The following is a 19,533-nucleotide window of genomic DNA, read 5'->3' as shown; positions in this document are numbered from 1 at the left end:
AGTGGCAGCACAGAAATGGAAGCATTTCAAATTCTCCAACTGAGGCAATTATAACAGGGTAATACTTTATTAATCCATTTACTGAAAATTAAAGGCAATCACATTTCTGTCCTGTCAATATGATGCTCATTGAATGTTGATTTTTTTTCCTTTTTCCTTCTAGTTATTTCAACCACAAGGAATCAGAATATCAAACATATGCTGCAGTATTTCTCCTTCTGGAGTTTTCAGTGACATTGGAGGTTCAGTTCATGCTCTTTGGGCTGTTCCTGTTCATGTACTTAGACATGTTCACTGGGAACCTGCTCATCATCCTGACCATCTGCTCAGACTGCCACCTCCACACACCCATGTACTTCTTCCTCTCCAACTTGTCCTCTGCCGATATCTGTTTCACCTCCACCACTGGCCCTAAGATGTTGCTTACATTTTGCTCACAGCAAAGCCATAACATATGTAGGATGCCTCAGCCAGATTTTTATTTTATTTTTTTTGCATGTGTGTTTGGATGCCTGGATAATTTGCTCCTGATCATGATGACCTATGACCACTGTGTGGCCATCTGTCATCCCCCTGCACTACCAGGTCATCATGAATCCCTAGCTCTGTGGGCTGCTGGCCTTGGTGTACTGGTGTTGCAGGCTCTCTGCTTAAGACCTTGACCCTTTTGAGGCTGTCCTTCTGCACAATCATGGAAATATGACACTTTTTGTGTGTGTGTGTGATTTTCCTGAAATCCTGAAGCTTGCCTGTTCTGACACCCTCATCAATAACAAAGTGTTGTATTCTGCAACTGGTCTTCTGGCCGTGAGTCCTTTCCAAGAAATACTTTTCTTACAATCAAATTCTTTCTTCCATACCCAGCACTTCCTCAGTTGTAGGCAAATACAAAGTCATTCCTACATGCACGTCTCACCACTCAGTGGTCTCCTTGTTCTATGGCACTGGCCTTGGGGTAGACTTCAGTTCTACAGCAATGTCATCCACTAGGATGAATCTGGTGGCCTCGGTGATGTGCACTATTGACACCCCCATGCTGAACCCTTCCATCTATACCTTGAGGAACAGGGACATGAAGGGGGCCATGAATAGGTCCCTTGATAGGATGTTTCCTCTCAGTATCAGGACTGCTATTGGACTCACCTGAGTAGCTGGGCCTCCAGACATCCTGGCTTTCTTCATCCAATATTTTTATTTTTTCTCCAGGTGTACACATTTTAAAGCATTCTTTCCTTGTCGAGGAAGAGAATGGTCTTCTTTATTTTTCTTCAGGTTGTAACCTGGGTTCATGTTTTCACTTTATAATCAGTCATTTTTACTGGTGTGAATACAAGCTGGTATTTTCTCAGTAATCTTTGGTAATGGCTTAAAACAATAAGTCAAATCTCATGTATTTAATATATATAATCAGAGTGACAGATATGTGCCTGTTTTGGAAATGTCCTAAAAACTCATTTACAAAGATGTTTTCTCCAGTCATGTGAATCAACTCAAAAATTTGCCCACCTCCTTTTATTTTTACCTGATCTGATTCACTTTCCTTCCAGTCACATCAACTTTACTAAACTTCTCAGCTGTCCACAATATAGATTCCCTGAATTTCACAACTATCTCTTACCTATCTTTGAAAGTGCAGTGCCAAGTACAGTTCTCAGTATGGAGTATATGCTCAGTGAGTAATTGTTTAGTGAAAAATAGGTGGGTGGCAAATCACTAAGGAAATGTTGAAAAACAAAAATAAAACGGGGGGCATCATGTTACCTGATTTCAAGCTTTACTACAAAGCTGTGATCACCAAGACAGCATGGTACTGGCATAAAAACAGACACATAGACCAGTGGAACAGAGTAGAGAGCCCATATATGGACCCTCAACTCTATGGTCAAATAATCTTCGACAAAACAGGAAAAAATATACAGTGGAAAAAAGACAGTCTCTTCAGTAAGTGGTGCTGAGAAAAATGGACAGCTATATGTAGAAGAGTAATACTTGACCAATCTCTTACACCATACACAAAGATAAACTCAAAATGGATAAAAGACCTCAGTGTGAGATAGGAATCCATCAGAATCCTAGAGGAGAACATAGGCAGTAATCTCTTTGATATCAGCCACAGCAACTTCTTTCAAGATATGTCTCCAAAGGCAAAGGAAACAAAAGTGAAGATGAACTTTTGGGACTTCATCAAATTCAAAAGCTTCTGCACAGCAAAGGAAACAGTCAAGAAAACAAAGAGACAACACACAGAATGGGAGAAGATATTTGCAAATGACAGTACAGACAAAAGGTTGATATCCAGGATCTATAAAGAACTCCTCAAACTCAACACACACAAAACAGAAAATCATATCAAAAAATGGGCAGAAGATATGGACAGACACTTCTCCAATGAAGACATTCAAATGGCTATCAGACACATGAAAAAATGTTCATCATCACTAGCCCTCAGGGAGATATCACCTTACACCAGTTAGAATGGCCAAAATTAGCAAGACAGGAAACAACATGTGTTAGAGAGGATGTGGAGAAAGGGGAACCCTCTTCCACTGTTGGTGGGAATGCAAGTTGGTGCAGCCTCTTTGGAGAACAGTGTGGATATTCCTCAAGAAATTAAAAATAGAGCTTCCCTATGACCCTGCCATTGCACTCCTGGGTATTTACCCCAAAGGTACAGATGGAGTGAAAAGAAGAGCCATCTGTACCCCAATGTTTATAGCAGCAATGGCCATGGTCGCCAAACTGTGGAAAGAACCAAGATGCCCTTCAACAGATGAATGGATAAGGAAGATGTGGTCCATATACACTATGGAGTATTATGCCTCCATCAGAAAGGATGAATACCCAACTTTTGTAGCAACATGGACGGGACCGGAAGAGATTATGCTGAATGAAATAAGTCAGGCAGAGAGAGTCAATTATCATATGGTTTCACTTATTTGTGGAGCATAACAAATAGCATGGAGGACATGGGGAGTTAGAGAGGAGAAGGCAGTTGGGGGAAATTGGAAGGGGAGGTGAACCATGAGAGACTATGGACTCTCAAAAACAATCTGATGGTTTTGAAGGGGCGGGGGGTGGGAGGTCGGGGTACCAGGTGGTGGGTATTATAGAGGGCACAGATTGCATGGAGCACTGGATGTGGTGCCAAAATAATGAATACTGTTATGCTGAAAATAAAAAATAAATTTAAAAAAATATTAAAAGAAAATAAATAAAGGCAAAAAAGAAAGAAAGAAAGAAAGAAAAATAGGTGGGTGGGTAGTTAAGTAGAGTCAGGACCAGAAAAAAAAAATGCACGGATTTAATAAAAGCTTTTGAACTCGAAAAAAAATTTCTTGGGGTTATGCTTTGTTTTGTTTTAAGATTTCATTTATTTATTTGAGAGAGAGAGAGACTGCACAAGGCATGGGGGGAGGAGGAGGGGGGAGCAGACTACCTGCTAAACAGGTACCTCCATATGTCCTGAGCTGAATGCAGAGGCTTAATTGACTGAGCCACTCGGATGCCCAAGAAATTTGGTTATTGATATGGATCTTGATAACAGTAAATAATGATACCAGTCTTCCAGCACTGTTTAAAGTATTTATACACATTATCTCATGTGAGTTTTCCTAAAATACTTATGTGATTAGTATCATTTTCTGTTTATTATGGAGAGTGTGGGAGAACTTATGGTATGTAGCTGACTCACTCAAGGTCAAGGCTGTGGTGAAAAGGCTCACACCTTCTGAGGTCTATGGAGGGCTGCCTGATTCCAAGGCTCTCTCAGGCATCATGTTATGCTGCCTCCAGTCAAATATTATTGTAATAGTTTATGGCCTAAAATATAAATGCCCACTTCTAGAAGTCAACATTCCAGCTAAGAAATGTTCTGTCTCTGGGGGTCTGCATCCTTAGAAATAAATCACAGCCTACAGTGAGATTGATTAAGGTTTCCTTAATACTATAATTTCATTTCATTAGATTATTACAAAGTTTAGCACATTAGCGTGTATTCTTCCTATATTTTTGGTTTCCATACTTAGATCTTTTTGCATCTTAGATATTTTTATTCTAATTGCTTTAAAGTATCTTTTCTCATGTATACATTTTATTTTATGTAATATCCAATGTGTTCTATATATTTTCTATAGTTTTATACTTCTTTTTAAATTGTCTTAGAATTTACATCAGTGGTTTTCCAGCACAAGAAACTAGAAAATGTGGAAATCATGCCCTAGAATCCATCAATTATATTCTCAGTTTTTTTTATTGCATTATGTTATATGACTCATCATACACTACATCATTAGGTCTTGATGTAGTGTTCCATGATTCATTGTTTGTGTATAACACCCAGTTCTCCAGGCAATCCTTGTAACCTCCTTAATATCCTTCACCAAGCTCACCTGTCCCCCCACCCCTCTCCTTTCTAAAACCATCACTTTGATTCCCAGAGTCCATAGTTTCTCATGGTGCATATCCTCCTGTGATTTATCCCCCTTCATCTTCTTCTTCCTTCTTTTACTGTCCTCCATGCTATTCCTTTGTTCCATGAATAAGTGAAACCATATGATATTGACTTTCTCTGCTTGACTATTTCATTCAATGTAATCTCCTCCACTCCCATCCATGTTGATTCAAAAGCTGGATATTCAGGATGCCTGGGTGGCTCAGTTGGTTAAGCAGCTGCCTTCAGCTCAGGTCATGATCCCAGCATCCTGGGATCAAGTCCCACATTGGGCTCCTTGCTCAGCAGAGAGCCTGCGTCTCCCCCTGTCTCTGCCTGCCATTCTGTCTGCCTGTGCTCACTTGCTCTCCCTCTCTCTCTGACAAATAAATAAAATCTTTAAAATAAAAAAAAAAAAGCTGGATATTCAACCTTTCTGATGGCTGAATAATATTCCATTGTACATATGGACTACATCTTCTTTATCCATTCATCTGTTGAAGTTCATGTTGGCTCTTTCCACAGTTTGGGTATTATGGACATTTCTGTGATGAACATTGTGGTGCATATGGCCCTTCTTTTCTCTACATCTGTATCTTTGGGGTAAATACCGAGTAGTACAATTGCCAGGTCATAGGGTAGTTCTATTGTTAATTTTTTTTTAAAAACTTCCACACGGTTTTCCAAAGTGGCTGCACCAACTTGTATTCCAACCAACAGTGTAAGAGGATTCCCCTTGCTCCACAGCCTCTTCAAAACTTGTTTCTTGCCTTGTTAATTTTTGCCATTCTAACTGGTATAAGGTGGTATCTCAGTGTGGTTTGGATTTGAATTTCCCTGATGACTAATGAAATGAATATTATTTCATGTGTCTGCTAGCCATTTGTATGTCTTCTTTGGAAAAGAATTTGTTTCATGTCTTCGGCCCATTTTCTGGCTTGATTAATTGTTTTTTGGGTGTTGAGTTTGAGAAGTTCATTGTAGATCTTGGCTATCAACCTTATGTCTGTACTGTCATTTGCAAATATCTTCAGTATTCGTTAATTTTTCACCACACCCAGTGCTCTATGCAATCCATGTCCTATATAATACCCACCACCTGGTACCCCAACCTCCCACCCCCCCGCAACTTCAAACCCCTCAGATTGTTTTTCAGAGTCCATAGTCTCTCATGGTTCACCTCCCCTTCCAATTTACCCCAACCCCCTTCTCTCTAACTCCCCATGTTGTCCATGATTTTTGTTATGCTCCACAAATAAGTGAAACCATATGATAATTGACTCTCTCTGCCTGACTTATTTCATTCAGCATAATCTCTTCCAGTACCGTGCATGTTGCTACAAAAGTTGGGTATTCATCCTTTCTGATGGAGGCATAATACCCCATAGTGTATATGGACCACATCTTCCTTACCCATTCGTCCGTTGAAGGGCATCTTGGTTCTTTCCACAGTTTGGCGACCGTGGCCATTGCTGCTATAAACATTGGGGTACAGACGGCACTTCTTTTCACTCCATCTGTATCTTTGGGGTAAATACTCGGGAGTGCAATGGCAGAGTCATAGGGAAGCTCTATTTTTAATTTCTTGAGGAATCTCCACACTGTCCTCCAAAGAGGCTGCACCAACTTGCAATCCCACCAACAGTGATAAGAGGGTTCCCCTTTCTCGACACTTATTACTTCTTTCACTTATTTATGCTAATTTTGGCCATTCTAACTGGTGTAAGGTGACATCTCAATGTAGTTTTAATTTGAATCTCCCTGATGGCTAGTGATGATGAACATTTTTTCATGTGTCTGATAGCCATTTGTATGTCTTCATTGGAGAAGTGTCTGTCCATATCTTCTGCCCATTTTTTGATATGATTGTCTGTTTTGTGTGTGTTGAGTTTGAGGAGTTGATTATAGATCCTGGATATCAACCTTTTGCCTGTACTGTCATTTGCAAATATCTTCTCCCATTCCATGGGTTGCCTCTTTCTTTTCTTGACTGTTTCCTTTGCTGTGCAGAAGCTTTTGATTTGATGAAGTCCCAAAAGTTTATTTTCGCTTTTGTTTCCTTTGCCTTTGGAGACATATCTTGAAAGAAGTTGCTGTGGCTGATATCGAAGAGATTACTGCCTATGTTCTCCTCTAGGATTCTAATGGATTCCTGTCTCACATTGAGGTCTTTTCTCCATTCTGAGTTTATGTTTGTGTACGGTGTAAGAGAATGGTTGAGTTTCATTCTTCCACATATAGCTGTCCCATTTTCCCAGCACCATTTACTGAAGAGACTGTCTTTTTTCCACTGTATATTTTTTCCTGTTTTGTCAAAGATTAATTGACCATAGGGTTGAAGGTCCATATCTGGGCTCTCTACTCTGTTCCACTGGTCTATGTGTCTGTTTTTATGACAGTACAATATTGTCTTGGTGATCACAGCTTTGTAGTAAAGCTTGAAATCAGGTAACATGATGCCCCCCGTTTTATTTTTGTTTTTAAACATTTCCTTCATGATTTGGGGTCTCTTGTGATTCCATACAAATTTTAGGATTATTTGCTCCAGCACTTGGAAGAAGAAAGGTGGAATTTTGATTGGAATAGCATTAAAAGTATAGATTACTCTAAGCAGTATAGACATTTTAGCAATGTTTATTATTCCAATCCAAGAGCATGGAATGGTCGTCCATCTTTTTGTGTCTTCTTCAATTTCTTTCATGAGTGTTCTGAAGTTCCTTCAGTACAGATTCTTTACGTCTTTGGTTAGGTTTATTCCAGGTATCTTATGGTTCTTGGTGCCATAGTAAATGGAATCGATTCTCTAATTTCCCTTTCTGTATTTTCATTGTTAGTGTATAAGAAAGCCATTTATTTCTGTACATTGATTTTGTATCCTGTCACGTTGCTGAATTGCTGTATGAGTTCTAGTAGTTTGGGGGTGGAGTCTTTGGGTTTTCCATATAAAGAATCATGTCATCTGCAAAGAGAGAGAGTTTGACTTCTTCATTACCAAATTGAGTACCTTTTATTTCCCTTTATTGTCTGATTGCTGTTGCTAGGACTTCTAATACTATCTTGAACAAGAGTGGTGAGAGTGGGCTTCCTTGTCTTGTTCCTGATCTCAACGGGAAGGACGCAAGCTTTTTCCCATTGAGGATGATATTTGCTGTGCGTCTTTCATAGATAGATTTGATGAGGTTCAGGAATGTTCCCTCTATCCCTATACTTTCAAGCGTTTTGATCAGGAACGGATGCTGGATTTTGTCAAATGCTTTTTCTGCATCAATTGAGAGGACCATGTGGTTCTTCTCTCTTCTCTTATTAATTTGTTCTATCACATTGATTGATTTGCGAATGTTGAACCATCCTTGTAGCCCAGGGATGAATCCCACCTGGTCATGGTGGATAATCTTTTTAATGTGCTGTTGGATCCTGTTGGCTAGGATCTTGTTAAGAATCTTAGCATCCATATTCATCAGTGATATTGGTCTGAAATTCTCCATTTTGGTAGGGTCTTTGCCTGTTTGGGGGATCAGGGTAATTCTGGCTTCATAAAAAGAGTCTGGAAGTTTTCCTTCTGCTTCAATTTTTTGAAACAGCTTCAGGAGAATAGTTGTTATTTCTTCTTTGAAAGTTTGGTAGAATTCTCTGGGGAATCCATCAGGTCCTGGGCTCTTGTTTTTGGGGAGGTTTTTGATCACCGCTTCAATCTTGTTACTAGATATTGATCTATTCAGGATGTCAATTTCTTCCTGATTCAATTTTGGGAGTTTATAGTTTTCCAGGAATGCATCCATTTCATCTAGTTTGCTTAGCTTATTGGCATATAACTGTTGATAATAACTTCTGATGATTGTTTCTACTTCCTTTGTGTTCGTTGTGATCTCTCCCTTTTCAATCATAATTTTATGTATTTGAGCCTTCTCTCTTTTCTTTTGGGTTAGTGTTGCCAATGGTTTGTCGATCTTATTGATTGTTTCAAAAAACAAGCTTCTAGTTTCATTGATACGTTCTACTGTATCTCTGGTTTCTACTTCATCGATCTCAGCTCTAATCTTGATTATTTCCCTTCTTATGTGTGGAGTTAGTTTGATTTGTTGTTGATTCTCCAGCTCTTAAGGTGTAGAGACAGCTTCTGTGTTCTGGATTTTTTCAGTTTTTTTGAGGGAGGCTTGGATGTCTATGTATTTCCCCCTTAGGACCGCCTTTGCTGTACCCCATAGGTTTTGGACCGAAGTGTCTTCATTGTCATTGGTTTCCATGAATTGTTTCAGTTCTTCCTTGATCTCCTGGTTGATCCAAGCATTCCTAAGCCAAGTGGTCTTTATCTTCCAGGTGTTTGAGTTCCTTCTGAACTTTTCCTTGTGACTGAGCTCCAGTTTCAAAGCATTGTGATCTGAGAATGTGCAGGGAATATTCTCAGTCTTTTGGTATCAGTTGAGTCCTGATTTGTGACCCAGTATGTGGTCTATTCTGGAGAAAGTTTCATGTGCACTTGAGAAGAATGAGTATTCTGTTGTTTTAGGGTGGAATGTTCTGTATATATCTATGAGGTCCATCTGGTCCAATGTGTCATTCAGTGCTCTTGTTTCTTTATTGAGTTTCTGCTTCGATGATCTGTCTATTTCTGAGAGAGGAGTGTTAAGATCTCCTACAATTATTGTATTCATATCAATATGACTCTTTATCTTGATTAACAGTTTTCTTATGTAATTGGCTGTTCCCATATTGGGGGCATAGATATTTACAATTGTTAGATCATCTTGGTGGATAGTCCCTTTAAGGATTATGTAGTTTCCTTCTGGATCTCTGACTACACTCTTTAGTTTAAAATCTAATTTGTCTGATATGAGAATAGATACCCCAGCCTTCTTTTGAGGCCATTGGCATGAAAGATGCTTTTCCATCCCTTCACTTTCAGTCTGGTTGTATCTTTAGATTCAAAATGGGTCTCTTGTAGACAACATATGGATGGGGCCTGTCATTTTATCCAGTCTGCAACCCTGTGCCATTTTATGGGCGCATTTAGGCCATTCACATTGAGTGTGATTATTGATAGATACGTTTTTATTGACATAGTGTTACCTTTGAAGTTTTTCTTTCTGTAGATTGTCTCTATATTTCTGTTCAATGCTATCCTTGGGCTTTTTCCTCCTTAAAGAAGCCCGCTTAATATTTCCTGCAGTATCGGTTTGGTGGTTGCATAGTCCTTTAAGCCTTGCCGGTCCTAGAAACTCTTTATCTCTCCATCCATTTTGAATGTCAGTCTTGCTGGATAAAGTATTCTTGGCTGCATGTTCTTCTCATTTAGTGCCCTTAATATATCTTGCCAGCCCTTTCTGGCTTTCCAGGTCTCTGTGGACAGGTCTGACGTTATTCTGATGGGCTTTCCTCTGTACGTAAGGATCTTCTTTGTCCTATATGCTTTCAAGTGTTCTGCCTACAATTATAATTCTTCATTCTTACTATTAGGTGTCTCGAGGACTTTCGAGAATCTGTAATCTTGGGGGGAAACCTTTCGGCCCCTAGTACATAAATGCTGGTTCCATTCACGAGATTTGGGAAATTTGCATGAAGAACTTGTTCCATTATATCTTCTAGACTTCTTTCTTTCTCCTCCCCTTCAGGGATTCCAATAATTCTGACGTTGGAACGTTTCATGGCATCATTTATTTCCCTGATTCTGTTTTCGTGGCTTCTAAGCTGTTTGTTCCAGGCTTCCTCCTGATCCTTTCTCTCTATCTGTTTGTCCTCCAGATCACTAATTCTATTTTCTGTCTCAGTTACTCTAGCGTTGAGAGAATTTAGATTAGATTGGAACTCATTGAGAGTATTGTGAAGCTCATCCCTGGTTGCCTTCAGCTCTTCCCTAATATTGAAAACATGATCTCTGGTCGTTTTCAGTTTAACCCATAATCAATTTCGTTTGGTCACCCATGGCTTTCTTCATTGCTTGGATAATTGTTAGCCTGAATTCTCTTTACAACATATTGTCTATGTTGATAGCCTTTAGCTCTTTGCAGAAGGTCCATCCTCTGTATTTTTCTTCTGTTGGGCATCCTCCTCCTAGTCATTTTGGTGAGAGATGACTGAACAGGTGTAGCTGGGTTTATCGACTGTGGTGCAGTCAGGGTGCACCCTGGAATGCTTCTGAGCAATCAGGGTTCCCCACACAAATGAGTGTAAAAAGAAAAGGAGAAGAGAATAGAGAAAGAGGGAGACAGAAAAGAAAGGAGAGATAAAAGAGAAGGTTTAGTCCAAATGGGCTCCAATGTAAGGTTTATGAAGTATACAAACAGACACAGACAAACAAAAAGACTGATAAAAGTATATGACAAGAGAAAAAAATAATATATATATTTGCATATATATATATATATGCAAATAAAAGAAGAACCTTGTCAAAAAGAAACCTGAGTGTAAGATTTATATACTATCAGGACAGACACAAAAACACAGAAATACTGGTGGAAGAAAAAGATGGGAGAGTGGTTATAAATTCTCAGTGTGGGTGAGGAAGGTTGTTTTGATTCTTCCAGCATATATCTTGATATCTTTGTTAAAGGACTCAACTTTCCTAAGATAAGGGGGGACTAGGAATTGGTTTACCTATAGGGTTGGCATTGATTGGGCAAAGGAGATTACCTTGAAGTTTAACTCTATATGAATATTAGAAAATAAAAATTAAAAAAGGAATAAACTAAACTAAAATTTAAAAAAAAAGAAATTTTTTTTTGTTGTTTAAATCTTTAATTTTTTATTTTTTATAAACATATATTTTTATCCCCAGGGGTACAGGTCTGTGAATCACCAGGTTTACACACTTCACAGCACTCACCAAAGCACATACCCTCCCCAATGTCCATAATCCCACCCCCTTCTCCCAAACCCCCTGCCCCCGGCAACCCTCAGTTTGTTTTGTGAGATTAAGAGTCACTCATGGTTTGTCTCCCTCCCAATCCCATCTTGTTTCATTTATTCTTCTTCTACCCACTTAAGCCTCCATGTTGTATCACCACTTCCTCATATCAGGGAGATCATATGATAGTTGTCTTTCTCTGCTTGACTTATTTCGCTAAGCATGATACGCTCCATATCACTCAGCATCAGGGAAATACAAATCAAACCACAATGAGATATCACCTCACACCAGTCAGAATGGCTAAAATCAACAAGTCAGGAAATGACAGATGCTGGCGAGGATGCGGAGAAAGGGGAACCCTCCTACACTGTTGGTGGGAATGCAAGCTGGTGCAGCCACTCTGGAAAACAGCATGGAGGTTCCTCAAAATGTTGAAAATAGAACTGCCCTATGACCCAGCAATTGCACTATTGGGTATTTACCCTAAAGATACAAATGTAGTGATCCAAAGGGGCACATGCACCCGAATGTTTATAGCAGCAATGTCCACAATAGCCAAACTATGGAAAGAACCTAGATGTCCATCAACAGATGAATGGATCAAGAAGATGTGGTATATATACACAATGGAATACTATGCAGCCATCAAAAGAAACGAAATCTTGCCATTTGCAACAACGTGGATGGAACTAGAGCGTATCATGCTTAGCGAAATAAGTCAAGCAGAGAAAGACAACTATCACATGATCTCCCTGATATGAGGAAGTAGTGATGCAACATGGAGGCTTAAGTGGGTAGAAGAAGAATAAATGAAACAAGATGGGATTGGGAGGGAGACAAACCATGAGTGACTCTTAATCTCACAAAACAAACTGAGGGTTGCCGGGGGCAGGGGGTTTGGGAGAAGGGGGTGGGATTATGGACATTGGGGAGGGTATGTGCTTTGGTGAGTGCTGTGAAGTGTGTAAACCTGGTGATTCACAGACCTGTACCCCTGGGGATAAAAATATATGTTTATAAAATTAAAAACAAACTGTATAAAAAATAAAAATAAATAAATAAATAAATAAATGGATTGATCATGAGGGCATTACACTAAGTGAAATAATCAGAGAAAGACAAATAGTGTATGATCTCACTTATATGTGAAATACAGAAATCTGAACTCATAGTAACAGAGAGTAGTTTGATATTTGCTGGTGGTTGAGGTTTGGGGAAATGAGAAGATGCTGGTGAAAGCCTACAAAATTTCAGCTCAGGAAACATAATATACATCATGGTCATTATGGTTAACTATATTCTGTTGTAGACTTTCATGTTGTTTACAGATTACATAGTAAATGTTCTTACAGTGAAAGAAAATGGTAACTATGTGAAGTGATGGATGTATCCACTAACCTATTGCAGTGATCATTTCACAACGTATGTATTTATGAAGTCACCAATCATAGTTTTATATTTCAATTACATTTCAATAAAAATGGATAAATAAAGAAAAATATTCCTAAATCTGTCTTCTATATGCATTTCATTTTTTTAAAAGTAAGTTTTATTCAATCAAAATTGCACCATGAGCATTAATAATTTTCTCCTAGTTAATTCTAATTAAATATTTCATTTATAAAATTTGTCATTTGTTTGACTATATAACTTGTTTATGTTTCCCCAATTACTCCTTCTTTTTTTAAGATAATGTACATATTTTTTTTGTTGTTGTTGATCAGTTTCATTTTAATTTTACAGTCCAGAAAATGTGTAGCCTTTCATAATATGTTGGTATTTCTTTTTTTTTATTTATTTTTCATTTATTTTCAGCATAACAGTATTATTTTTGCACCATTTCATTTATTTTCAGCATAACAGTATTATTTTTGCACCATACCCAGTGCTCCATGCAATCTATGCCCTCTATAATACCTACCACCTGGTACCCTGACCTCCCACCCCCCGCCCCTTCAAAACCCTCAGATTGTTTTTCAGAGTCCATAGTCTCCCAATTACTGCTTCTTAATTGGATAATAAATTGTTTCTTTTAAAAAGTTTCAAATGATGAAAAAGTTGGTAGTTTGCTGGATAAAGTTCTGTTACTATAATGGATGTGACTAAATTTAGTATACCCAATTAACTTTGCTTTAGTGGCTCCTGATATGTGAGACCAAATGCTGTCATGTAAAAGTGTGAGCTCATGTTTATAAATCAAAAGGGTGCTTTTTTAAATCAAAAGTTTCATGTAAAATTCTAATTCCTAAAGGATATGCTGCTGCTGTTGTTTCACCAGTGTTTAAACAGTAGTAATTAACCTTTCACAGATTACCATGTGGCCCTTAGAAGTTTTTTGGTGGCACAAGTTTGAGAGCTTCACCAACATCCAACCATTGTATGAATTGTTATCAATTGTTATACAGTATCTTGTTTTTGTTTTGTTTTGTTTATTTCTTTTTGTTTCCCTCTGTGTGTGTGTGAGAGAGAGAGAGAGAGACAGAGACAGGGAGAGAGAGAGAGAGAGAGAGGTCATGATCTGCTCCAAAAACAAGCTTCCACTCTTTTGAATCTGAATGAGTACAACACTGACTGTCTCCATTTTTGATCATGTACCAGGACAATATTCTTGGATCTGTTTTTACACTTTCCCTAGTCACAACAGAAACTCCTGTCTACTTTGAGGCATTGAAATTGTAAGTTAGTTTTCCCTCTGGCTTTGAATGTGTCTTTAATCAAAATGGATTCTGATCTCCCCTGAGGCTTCCCAATCTCACAAAGGGAACCAGCATTCATGCACTGAATGGAACCAGCATTCATGTACTAGAGGCCGGACAGTCGCCACCCAAGATTATAGATTCAAAAAAAAAACATCAAGGCACCTGATAGTCAAATTGAGGAATCATAATTGTAGGTATAATCTCTTTAAAGCTGCTAGGACAAAGAGGCTCCTTACTTGTCTTTGGAATCCAGAACAAGATTTTTTAAACTACCACTGAACCATTTTTTGCATTTCAAGTGTTACTTCCTTCCAGCAGAACCCTTTCCATTAAAAAACAACACTACACCAGGACTACACCAGGATGAAAACCATTAAGAATATGTCAGTGGGAAGGTCAATCAATAGGAAAACAGTATCTGCATAAAGTTGCCATGAAGATGACATCGGTGATAGAATAGTTTTTAGCTCCATCAATCATTGAGTTATTTAGGAGGTCCTGGTCTCTCTAAGGCATCTGGAAAGAAAAACTTTTATTTTTTTATCTTTTCTCAGACTAGGAATGGTGATCGACAGGCAAGGGGTAGGAAGAAATATTACCTTTGGAGAAAAGCCTGACTCTCTGCAGTGGAATTTCCATAACTTCCCTGTGGACACATAACTTAATCTCAATGTATACTCTGAGATCATTCCACTGCTTAAGGTGGACAGGGACATGAAAACTTTCAGACTGAAATTTACACCAGTGGTAGACTGTTTGCAGAGATGGCCTCATATCACCATCTTTCTCCATAACCATGTCTTTGGCAATGTGTGCAGTACCTTACAGCAGGTAGTGAAAATTATTCCTCTACTTTGATCTGGGCTAGATTAGTATTTTTTATTTGCTGTGTCCATAAAAATATGATAGGAGTGACAGTGGACCTTAGAACCTTGGTGCATTTATCTGCTCTGTCTTGGAACACTGCCTCCAAAAAACCACTTAAGCCAGGTGTGCCAGAGGAAGTGAGGATATGTGGAGCAGAGCCAATTTGTCCAAGTCAAGGCAATTCTGGGCCAGCCATAGATAGCTAGCCAGACCCCAATTAAATCAGAATGCCCTGTGAAGATAAGCAGAGCTCTCTCAGCTGAAACACAGCTGACTGAAGACTCTTGAGAAGATCAACAGATATTAGAACAACTCATCACCATAAAATTCCATTTGATCTTGAAAACATTAAAGAAGGCCATTTGCCTTCAGGATGACTTGCTATGCAGCAACATTCATGATCATCCATTATTCCAGTTTATTTTGTAAAACTTAGAAAGTGACTCTAATGAGAATCATCTTCAGATATCAAGAAGCGAAGGACTTGTGTTTTTGTGGAGAAAATATGGAGACCCAGAATCACATAACTAGTCAGGAATTTATGCTCTCTGTGTCTTGCAGAGATATCTTTATTTTAGTCCAATGTGACTCATTTTTGGTTTGACCTCCATGACTGGAAGTGTGTAAATTTGTTTCTTTTAAACCCTCAGTGAGGAATTGGTGATAGCAGCAATAGGAAATTGGACAAAAAGATTTCTCCAATAAAATTTTCTTTGAATAAACTAAATTTAAACCTCTCAATTCATTCACTTGCTTTCCTTGAGTAAGGGAATTTTGAGTTAAAACTCATCTTATTTTGAGTTAAAATTCATCTTAAGTAGAAGAAAAATCTAAAGTCAGATGAGAGATATTCAGTCCTATCAGCTGGCATAGAGAAGATCTCCTTACATAAATGTCAGTGTGGTTGTGTCTTTGAGGACTCAGGGAATTAAGATAGGAAAAGTGATTCACTGTTAAAATTAAAGCCACCTGTTCTAATCTAAAATTTTTTGTCTATATTTCACCATTCCTAAAATATCTTGTGAAAGCAAAAGTTCATTCTTTTTATTTCTTTGGGCTCCAAGTTTCTCTCAAGTTCTCTTTCAACACAATAGATAGGTATAATGAGTTATAGTGAGTACTAGAAGTAATCTACATGTGTATATATATGCATGTGAGTGTGTTTGTTTGAACAAAATAGGTATACATACACATACATTTAAATACAGACTACTCTTATTCTTTTTTTTTTAATTTTTTATTTTTTTATAAACATGTATTTTAAACCCCAGGGGTACAGGTCTGTGAATCGCCAGGTTTACACACTTCACAGCACTCACCAAAGCACATACCCTCCCCAATGTCCATAACCCCACCCCCCTTCCCCCAACCCAACTCCCCCCAGCAACCCTCAGTTTGTTTTGTAAGATTAAGAGTCACTCATGGTTTGTCTCCCTCCCAATCCCATATTGTTTCATTGATCCTTCTCCTACCCACTTAAGCCCCCATGTTGCATCACCACTTCCTCATATCAGGGAGATCATATGATAGTTGTCTTTCTCTGCTTGACTTATTTCGCTAAGCATGATACGCTCTAGTTCCATCCATGTTGTCGCAAATGGCAAGATTTCATTTCTTCTGATGGTTGCATAGTATTCCATTGTGTATATATACCACATCTTCTTGATCCATTCATCTGTTGATGGACATCTAGGTTCTTTCCATAGTTTGGCTATTGTGGACATTGCTCCTATAAACATTCGGGTGCACGTGCCCCTTTGGATCACTACGTTTGTATCTTTAGGGTAAATACCCAATAGTGCAATTGCTGGGTCATAGGGCAGTTCTATTTTCAACATTTTGAGGAACCTCCATGCTGTTTTCCAGAGTAGCTGCACCAGCTTGCATTCCCACCAACAGTGTAGGAGGGTTCCCCTTTCTCCGCATCCTCGCCAGCATCTGTCATTTCCTGACTTGTTCATTTTAGCCATTCTGACTGGTGTGAGGTGATATCTCATTGTGGTTTTGATTTGTATTTCCCTGGTGCCGAGTGATATGGAGCACTTTTTCATGTGTCTGTTGGCCATCTGGATGTCTTCTTTGCAGAAATGTCTGTTCATGTCCTCTGCCCATTTCTTGATTGGATTATTTGTTCTTTGGGTGTTGAGTTTGCTAAGTTCTTTATAGATTCTGAACACTAGTCCTTTATCTGATATGTTATTTGCAAATATCTTCTCCCATTCTGTCAGTTGTCTTTTGATTTTGTGAACTGTTTCCTTTGCTGTGCAAAAGCTTTTGATCTTGATGAAATCCCAATAGTTCATTTTTGCCCTTGCTTCCCTTGCCTTTTGCGATGTTCCTAGGAAGATGTTGCTGCAGCTGAGGTCGAAGAGGTTGCTGCCTGTGTTCTCCTCAAGGATTTCGATGGATTCCTTTCTCACATTGAGGTCCTTGATCCATTTTGAGTCTATTTTTGTGTGTGGTGTAAGGAAATGGTCCAATTTCATTTTTCTGCATGTGGCTGTCCAATTTTACCAACACCATTTATTGAAGAGGCTGTCTTTTTTCCATTGGACATTCTTTCCTGCTTTGTCGAAGATTAGTTGACCGTAGAGTTGAGGGTCTATTTCTGGGCTCTCTATTCTGTTCCATTGATTTATGTGTCTGTTTTTGTGCCAGTACCATGCTGTCTTGATGATGACAGCTTTGTAATAGAGCTTGAAGTCCGGAATTGTGATGCCACCAATGTTGGCTTTCTTTTTCAATATCCCTTTGGCTACTTGAGGTCTTTTCTGGTTCCATATAAATTTTAGAATTATTTGTTCCATTTCTTTGAAAAAGATGGATGGTACTTTGATAGGAAGTGCATTAAATGTGTATATTGCTTTAGGTAGCATAGACATTTTCACAATATTTATTCTTCCAATCCAGGAGCATGGAACATTTTTCCATTTCTTTGGACTACCCTTATTCTTGAATGTACTTTGGTGAAAAAAGTACTTCCATGCATTTCATCTTTTCTCACAATACCCCTTAGAGTCATGTTTATGATTCCACATTGTGTTCCCATGAAAATGAGGGCTTGAGGGATTACACCTTAACAATTGTATAGCAAAACAGAACTTATTGTGCACCTTCTTGATTTCTATGGAATAGGAATCATTGCATGTGTACTGGTGATTTTTCAATAATTCTTTTAATTCCTAAAGTTTTACAAGTTAAATATGTACTGTTTATCACATGTAATAATGCTCCAATGTATTAATTAAAATTTAAAATCTTAGGGTGCATTACTCAGGGTCAGATCTGGAGTATAGTTAGCTGAGTCACACATATCAGGGTGGGAGAGTTCTCTTCTAACCCTGAAAAAGCAAAGGTTCATATAATATAATTCATATAATTACATTCATATTATATATAATGCATATTCATATATAATATATGATTATATATATTCAATATAATTTATATAATTAAGACAATTCACATTTGATAAACTTGTTGGTTTTTTTTCCATACCTAGCTAACTAGTTTATACATATAAAAAGAGTAAAATTACCTATAATGTTCAAAACTGAAGAGCACTACTGTCTCACACCTCATGGATAAGTCTTAGAAACAAAGTAGAGATTCACACCTGACTAAGGACTCATGAGGAGCCCTGTACAGATAACAACTCCCTACCCTTCCATTCTCTTCAATAATAAAGACATTATATTATATCATTTTATTTTATGCTTTGTACACAGCAAAGTTCTACTCAAAAGTAGCCTTCATGATTATTCTGTTCTTCAAGTTTATTACATGTCACTGTATTAAACAATGAGTCCATTGAGAACCCTTTGAGGTAATGTGGAAAGGCTGGAAGGACATGTATGTTTGCACAAAACTTGTGACTTTGAATCACACCTGGACAGGATTCCAAACTTGCTGCTAAGTCATCCCGTGGTTATGAGGATCATATATAGTAGATTATACTGATGCTGTTGGTTCACTGCCCCTTTCGAGATTACATAGCAAAATTTCAAATAGTGAGAGATATTTTGTTTAGAGAAACAGAAGGAATCATATTTGTATTTCACAATGAAAATTTTCAACCAGAAACCAGAAAATAGTTTAATATAACCAGAAACATGCCACTTGTATTTCATCATAATGAATACACCTTCCAAATGGACTCTGATATTCAATAATTCAATAGATAGAGGAAGTGCCTGAGAAAGAAATATTTTGTATAACAATAAATATATACTTTAATATTTTGCTTCATCATCCTTAAAGTCAAGTTTGACTCTAGACCATAAAATAAAGTCAAGTCTAGACTCTAGACCAATCTATTTTTTCTGTATTTGTCTTGCCATGTAGATTCCAATTGGAGACATGTTTTTTATTATCATTTATTTTGCTAGTGACTATGGCAGACATGGTGGCAACAAGCTCTTTAACAACAGGATGCTAATGTATAGAAAAATCCCCATGATCAGCTGTAACATCCAGTATGTCAAAATTCTGCATTCTCAGGAATAGAAGTTAAGGTAGTGATATACAAAAGAATGATGCTCACAAAAGGGAAGCACAGTCTCAGATTTTTCTCTGTTATAAACTTCTATAAATAGCTGTTATGGTCAAAAGTACATTTTCCATAGGAGTAGCATTCAGACAATCACAAGAAAAAATATTCACTATAATATATTTCATTTGTGAATAAATTATTC

This window comes from Mustela putorius, unplaced genomic scaffold, assembly GCF_011764305.1.
Source record: "Mustela putorius furo isolate JIRA1106 unplaced genomic scaffold, ASM1176430v1.1 tig00000095_pilon_pilon_pilon, whole genome shotgun sequence".
Lineage (NCBI taxonomy): Eukaryota > Metazoa > Chordata > Mammalia > Carnivora > Mustelidae > Mustela > Mustela putorius.
The sequence above is the reverse complement of the archived record's forward strand: the minus strand, read 5'-3'. Positions refer to the sequence as shown.